This window comes from Coffea arabica, chromosome 6c, assembly GCF_036785885.1.
Source record: "Coffea arabica cultivar ET-39 chromosome 6c, Coffea Arabica ET-39 HiFi, whole genome shotgun sequence".
NCBI classification, from domain to species: Eukaryota; Viridiplantae; Streptophyta; class Magnoliopsida; order Gentianales; family Rubiaceae; genus Coffea; species Coffea arabica.
The window spans coordinates 32,485,303-32,493,115 of NC_092320.1; positions in this window are offsets into that span (position 1 = coordinate 32,485,303).

The following is a 7,813-nucleotide window of genomic DNA, read 5'->3' on the forward strand; positions in this document are numbered from 1 at the left end:
GTGTTTCTTAAAGTCCATCCAATGAGAAGGTGACACTTGTCACCTCCATTAATGCATTCTTATCATTCTTTTCTCTCTCACATCAATCACTTTACACACCCTACTTATCTCTTAACACCCGATAAATTTTTTACAGTATCCGAAACTTAACCTTATTGGCCGAATTTTTCCGAACTTATCGCACTAGTGGGTCCCACGTCCAATATATATTCTTAATTTTTCAAAACTACCCAATGCTAGGAAAATCATATTAAAAACTATAATTACCCATAAAATCCACCAAGAAATTTTTCTAAGCCAGAAAACATGCAATTAAGGGAAAAACCCTAGGACAATATTAGGGAAATACGGGTTCTCACAAATTGCCGTCGCCATTTGGTCCCCGGCCTCAACTCTAGGTTCTTGTTCTTGTTCAGCGGACGTTTCCCTTTCTGCTCTAGGTTCTGGGGTCCGTTTAGTTCCACGACCTCGACCACCGTCATGACTTGTATTTTGGTTGATAACGTGTTAAGCGCTTATAATGATTTTCAAAACGAGTTTTCGAGGCGAGTGTGTACTTTATCGCACTTGGCCTAAATGATTGTGAAATTTTCAATGATTGAATGATTGAAATGTTATTTGCGCATGAATGTAAGCCTTTTGGGCTGAACTGGCCATTGCCCCTTGTTACCGGTCGTCTTGAGCCAGAAGCGGACTCGGTCAGGCGATTAGGAACTTGGGTGAACGTTTGGTATACTCGAGTATTACCTATGTAGGTTGGTGGAGCCTGGCCAAAAGCCAGGGACGGGGTGAATGAAATGAAATGAATGACCAAATGAGCGAGGAAATGTCAGGAGAATGAATGTATCCTTTCATGAATGTTACTATCGCTTTCCATTGTAAATGTTTCTTGAATTATTGATAATCCATATTTACTGTTTTGCAAATGATGTAGTTGTTTCCGGATTTATCATTTAATTTATGACATCATTGCTATATGACATCATTGAAATGAACTATTGTGAAACCGATTTGATTAATGATTTTCTGGTTACTCGCTGAGCTTCTAGCTCACCCAAAAATATTTTATTCCCCTCCACAGGGCTCGTGGCGAAGAAAGGACTTGTAGTGCTTGTTCACGTGACTGGATGGCATATATCTTGTATAATTTGGATTTGGAATCATCTTATGTATAGTTAGGAATTGTTTTCGCTTCGCTTGTGACATGTAAATATTGGAGATTTATATTGTAATATTTGAGGTTTATTCTTGTAATTCATTTGAGGACTGTAGTGAACGACTGAGTCCCGGCGAGAGCTGGGCAGGCGACCCGCCGAACCCTTTGGTATGCCCTAGGGGGAGGTGGGGCCGTCACAGTTGTTATCAGAGCTTAGGCTTCAGATCTCTGTAGTGTATCCTAGGCTTGAAGTTTAGGATGCCGGACTGTGGGTTTGGTTTGAATATAAGTGATTCTTGCGGGATGTTTTGACTTGATTAATACAAGATGGAATGTCGTGGACGACATTCTTTTAAGGAGGGGAGATTGTGACGCCCGAAAGAATGAGTACGCGGACCCGAAAATTTTTTTAAGTTTCTAGGGTTTGTTTTATTGATCGCCCGCCTTTTCGATATTCTCTTTATTAGAAAATTCTCCAGATAATTTTTATGAGTAAATATAGTTTTTAGATGATTTTTCTAGTATTGGTTAGATTTTGAGAAATTAAGAGCGTATACCGGATTTGGGACCCGCTAGTGCAGAAAGTTCGGAAAAATTCGGCCAACTAGGTTAAGTTTCGGATACTGTGTAAAATTTATCGGGTGTTAAGAGATAAGTAGAGTGTGTGAAATGATTGATGTGAGAGAGAAAAGAAAGGATAGGAATGCATTAATGAGGTGCCAAGTGCCATGGTATCATTGGATAGGATTTAAGAGTTACTATTCCAATTTTTGACTTTTTTGACCAAAAGGTTAAATATCTTAAAAATTGCTCAAAATTCACTCATTTTTACTCCTCCATGGCCGGCCCTCTCAAGCTCAAGAAGGAAGAAACTTCATCAATTTTCAAGCTTCCATTTGGTTCAATCTTCCAAAAACAAATGCCTAAACTAGATTCCACTCCATAAAATTCCTCCCTTGGGTGCTAGTAAGTAGTTTAGTGAAGTTTGTTTGAATGCCGGCCCGACTTGAGTAACTAGCCACAGGTGTTGAGCTCAGAGGTCACAGAAAGGTCGTTAGATACCAGCCTCCAAACGACGTCCGAACAGATTCAGATACAGTTAACAAATTATACACAGTAAATAAGCATATGGACAGACAGGAGAACGAGTGTGATAAAGTACACCCTCGTCTCAAACAGAATAAACAGATAGTGCAGTCATTTAAATCGCAAATTGCAGAAGCAGAAACCAGATTAAACAGCAAATGAGGGGAGTGGTACACTCACCGGTTCAAGTACAGATACTTCAAAAGTTTTCACTTCAAACTAGTTTTAATTGCCAAGAAACCCTAAAATCATCAAAGTAAAGCAATTGAAGGTTTCACATCCAAAATTGAGTAAACGGGATGTACAAGTGAGGCTCGTCTACACGTCGTACGCCTTTCCAGGTTAAGTACTAGTACAAAAGAATAAAATATGACTTTTGAGCAAAAAGATAACAGTTGGTCCTAGGGTTACAAACAACCCCCAAAATCCCACATTTGTACTAAGATCAACTCAATTGAAGGAATCATGTAGCCCTAAAATTTTGGGCAGCATGCCCTCTGTATTTACCTATTTTCCCCAGCCACTTATGGCTTCATTATTTTCCTCAATCAATCCCAAAGTTATACGTAATATAAATTCATCACAACAGCCGTTCAATAGGTTCAAAGTCATTCAAGTACAAAATTTAGCTAGGAAAATGACCGGAAATGAAAGTTAAGCCCTAAAACCCAAAAACAGATTTGACGTCATTTAGCGTATTGGACACAACCGGCGCTACGATTATCGGATTGGGGTGTAATTTATACCGTTGCAAAGCTAAGAAGAGGGCTATAACTTTGATGAAGGCTACTCAGTCCAGTTTATAATGTATCTAGGTCAAATTCACCAAAATGACCCCAGATTTTCCCATTCGAAGTTTACTGTGGCAGTCCTGATTTATGCAGTCATATCTCAACATATACAATTCCAATTCAAGTGATTCCAAAGCCATTTGAAAGCTAAGATACAAGGCTATAAGTCTTAAGAAGACATTGACAACCAAATCAGTAGTATTCCTGGTCAAAACAACCAATTACAGAAGCTGATAGGCATGTTCGGATAGAAACAGGGCAGCAGGGGTATTTCAGTCTTTTCACAGGCTACGTTGCTCCGATTGAGCTGAAATCTTGCAGGATACTATAAAACATCATTCCCTACAACTTTAATGTTTTTTAATAAGGCCAATTTGGCCTCTAACTAGGTGTAACAGTACCAGGCAGAATTGGGGAAAAATGAAACCCTAATCTGGAATTTTCCGCACAAAGTGGAAATTTTCCGCAATTAGCTACAATTTACGCATAGTAGCTTCATTCTAAGCTATCCCAAGTCATCATCCATGGCCACACAATATTAAACCTATGAAAACAGAAAAATTTAAGAATAAATATAAAAGTCACCAATCTCAACTAAAAGTCATGAAATCTTCCACCAAATCACATCTTTGATTAACACAAGCTACCAATTTCACATTAGCAAGACCAAAGAATGAACTCCTTAGCTACTCACCTTGCAACTCAAGAGAAGAGCCAACTAAGCACCTTTGTTTCTCAAACTACTTCACCAACTACCTCAAGACCACTTAGCAAAGGGATTTTATGGAGTGATTTGAAGTTTTATCGGTTTGATTTGAAGATTGGAGCAAGATTATGAAGTAGAAAGTTGGAGGATTTTTTTCTTTTCTTGAGCAAGAGGTTCGGCCAAAGGGGAGCAAAATGTGATGAATTTTTGGTCAAATTTTGATTAAATGGTAAAGTAGGAAAGTTAGTCAAAGTCCAAGAATAAATGGCATGGTGACACTTGTCACCTTTTGGCCCTAAAGCTTATCCTTTTTCCCTCCAATGCTAATCCAACAATAATACAACTAAGTAACCTCTAATTACCTCTTATCACCTAGTACATTAATCCCGGTATACAAAACTTAACCTAATTGGCCGAATTTTATCAACTTACCGCACTAGTGGGTCTCACATCCGGTATACACTCTTAAAATCTCATAAACTAACTTATACTAGAAAAAAATGATTTCAAAACCATCTTTACTCATAAAAATTATTTTCACAATTTTTTTGAATAAATAAAATGTGGAAAAGCATGCAATTAATAGAAAATAAAACCTAGCAATTAAGAAAATTACGGGTTCTCACATTCTACCTAATATAGTTTACTGGCAGATTTGGAAGGCAAGGAATAAAGCAATTTTTTAGGGTGTCCAGATGCGATCGTTTGTTATTTGTCATCTCATTTTCTCGGAAATTCAGTCCATCGTGGGGATCCACTTCAAACAAGTGTTTCGATTCCAATCTTTTTGTCATTTGTATGATCGATCGAACGTGTCTGTCGGTACGGTTGCATACAAATTTGTTCGATGGGAGACAAAGGAGACAGGACGGCTCATACTTAATATGGATAGATGTTCTAAGGGTAATCCAGGAGTGGGTGGAGGTGGAGGAGTTCTTCGGGATCCAACTGGTTTACCACTGATTGCCTTTTCGGCTTATTTTGGAGAAACTACATCTCTCCGTGCAGAAGCTTGGGCCCTCCTTATCAGTCTTCAAACGTGTAAACATAGGGGATTTGAAAATATAAGTGTGCAATCAGATTCACTGCTCTTAGTTGGGATCATTCAACGTTGCACTCAATGTCCGTGGCAGATTCGAAGGGAGATCAGGCAGATTTGGAAGCTCTTGCAGGAGCCTGTTCATTTTTCACACTGCTATCGAGAGGCTAACACAGTTGCTGATGCGTTTTCTAATGTGGGTGTTTCTCACCTACATCAAAAGGTCAAGGTATATGATAGCTTTACTATGTTCCCAAGGGAAGCTCGTGGGGCAATTCACCTTGACAAATTAGGTTTACCGTCAATTCGGAAAATAAGACGTATGTAACACGAGTTTATGTTTTGTAACTTTTTCTCATCAATAAAAAGTATCTTATATAAAAAAAATAAACTACAAAATATCCAAAATTTCACTAGAAATCCGAATCAAAATCATAAATCTCTCAAAAATTATTAAACCCCAAATTTCATTCTAAAATTCACTAAAAATCTACCCAAAAATCACATTAAATCATATCAAAGAAGAATAACATGTTAGAGGGACACAATTGATCGATTTTCCAATTTTCCGGGCTATAGTAGCATTATTAACAAAATAAGGGCCAAAATGCAATTTTTTGAAATATTGCATGCATTCTTCGAAGAAGAACATGATTCTGCAGTGTTTCAATCACCATTCTTTCTGCAGTTTTTAGTTATTCACTCATTCATATCTCTTTACACAACAAATGAATCAGAGGCAACTACAACGTGCCATTTCAACAAAACAAGACAATCCCATTCAACCGACTAAACTACCAAACCTGATAAACCAGGTTTTCTGGGACAAGAAGATACAAGGTAGGAACAACGAGTTATGCATAACCGAGACAATAAAAGAAAGTCTTATCCACTTGAATGGGTAAAACACAAGAGTAAGACGAAGGAAACATCAAAACCTTGGATTTCCTTTCTAATTTCTGGTTTAAGGCTTTTGCATGGAACTTTACTCCAATACTACAAGATCACTCACATTCAACTGAACCCACAATGAGAAAAACAAAAAGGAACTACACAAATACAGACCAAGTGCTATAACTAGAACAAATGAACGTAAACATAGATTTTAATTGGAACAACCATGATTTTGGAGCTGCAAAACCAAGTTTGTTGCTGCAACAATTTATGCAGCTTCGTTTCTTTCTTAGTTAGCCGACAGGTATTCATGCAAAATAGCATAAACAGGATAGGTTTGACCTAGACATTCCCAGAAGATCCAACAAAGCAGCTAGCCATAAAACGCAGCAAAGAAACACTAACGTTTACTGAAACGTCAAGCCAAACCTTTAAGAAAACATCCTAAACCCAAACCATAAAAACAAACAAGATACTAAGAACAGAACTTGCAACCCACGGATCATACGCATTGAGTTTCATGAAGGAAAAAAAGCACGAAAGTTGACAGCTTTTTGGGTTCATAAGTTTTCAATCACACAAATTCCAAAACATAGCTATTGGAGTTATAATCCATCCACTAAATCATGACCAACACACAGCCACAAGAGTTTCCTTTCACAAATGAAGGAGCAAGTTCCCGGTGAACATGAAGCAGGAGGGAAGGAATAATAAGCAACAAAAAATAGTAAAATTATCATAAGCGAAGTCAAGGAATACATGCTTCGAAAGCTTCAAAAATCTGAGCTTGAAAAGAAACTGAAGTTTAAAGGGAAAGAATAGCTTACAATGCTCTCTTTCAGTGAGGATTCACAGGTGATGGTGGATTGAGGTGATTTTGTTCCTCCAGATCTTCTTCCTCCTCTGGTTCCCTTTCTCTGCCGAACCTCTCCCCTTTTCTCACCTTCAACGTCTTTCCCTTTCAACTTTTTGGATCCCTTCCTGCAGCCCGTAGCTTTTAGTTTTTCTTCCTTTCCAGATTCTCCCACGTTTCTTTTCTTCCCAAGCCCGCAGCTCTTTCTTTTCTTTCTCCCTCACCAGAATCTCTCTTTTCCTTTCTTGTTTTTTCCTCTCAGCCGCCTCTTCCTCTCTTTCTCTTTGCTTTTGTTTTTCCTTGGTTCCCTCTTCACCCAAAGCTCCGACGAAGACCCTTTCTCCTCATCTCCTTTTTCTTTCTAGCCGCCACTGTGACGCCCCCGCTTCTCCCAAGGGCGAACCCTAGGGTATCGGCGGGACGCCTGCCTAGCTCGCGCTAGGACTCAAAATTTCAAAACAATAAAACTAGATAAACCCACAAGAATACTATTCATAATATATCTGACACCAAAAGAGTTCTATTTACATCTTCAAAAGTATCGAGTCAAACTACTCTAATACATTATAATAACAACCAGCAGAAGGTAGACCCTAAAGAGGGTCCTTATACAAACCACCAAAACAAAAACAAACATCCTAACTGTCCGACTATTACAATCAAACCTAACTAAACTGGTGAAGGTGCCAAGAAGTTCCCCGCGTCGTCCCCTGCTAAGGAAAACAAAGGAAAAGGGGTAAACTAGAAACTTAGTAAGTAAATAGGGGTAAAAGCGTAAATTTCACATTTAAAGAAACAACTATTTCACAAAATGTTAAGTCAAGCACAAAAATAACAATACAAAGGAAGGATACAGGTTGGCTCCAAAGCCAAGTCATTTGCCATGCGTGATCTCCTGTCGACACTCCGTCGACCATAAATAAGGTCCGTAGAACTCCACTTGTACACCTACCAAACACCTTATCACCCTCACTGGCCAGTCACCTCACAAACTTGCCCGGGCGAATGAAATCACAAACTTGAGCTTGAGTCACAAGCTCGAGTCACAAATTTGGCTCACAACTGGAACCTACGAATTTGGTGACCTCAGACTGGGTTGGACTGGCTCCGACCAAGCCACGGCCGGCTCGAATAGTCCATCCAGATCTTGAGATCGGGCACACAACTTCAACATATTTCACGAACTCACGAAAGTCACCCCGAGCTCCAAGCTCAACGGGTTCAAACCCAAAATAAGTCATATATACACATCTCATGGAGAAACATAGGTACAAACTAGGGTTTAGGT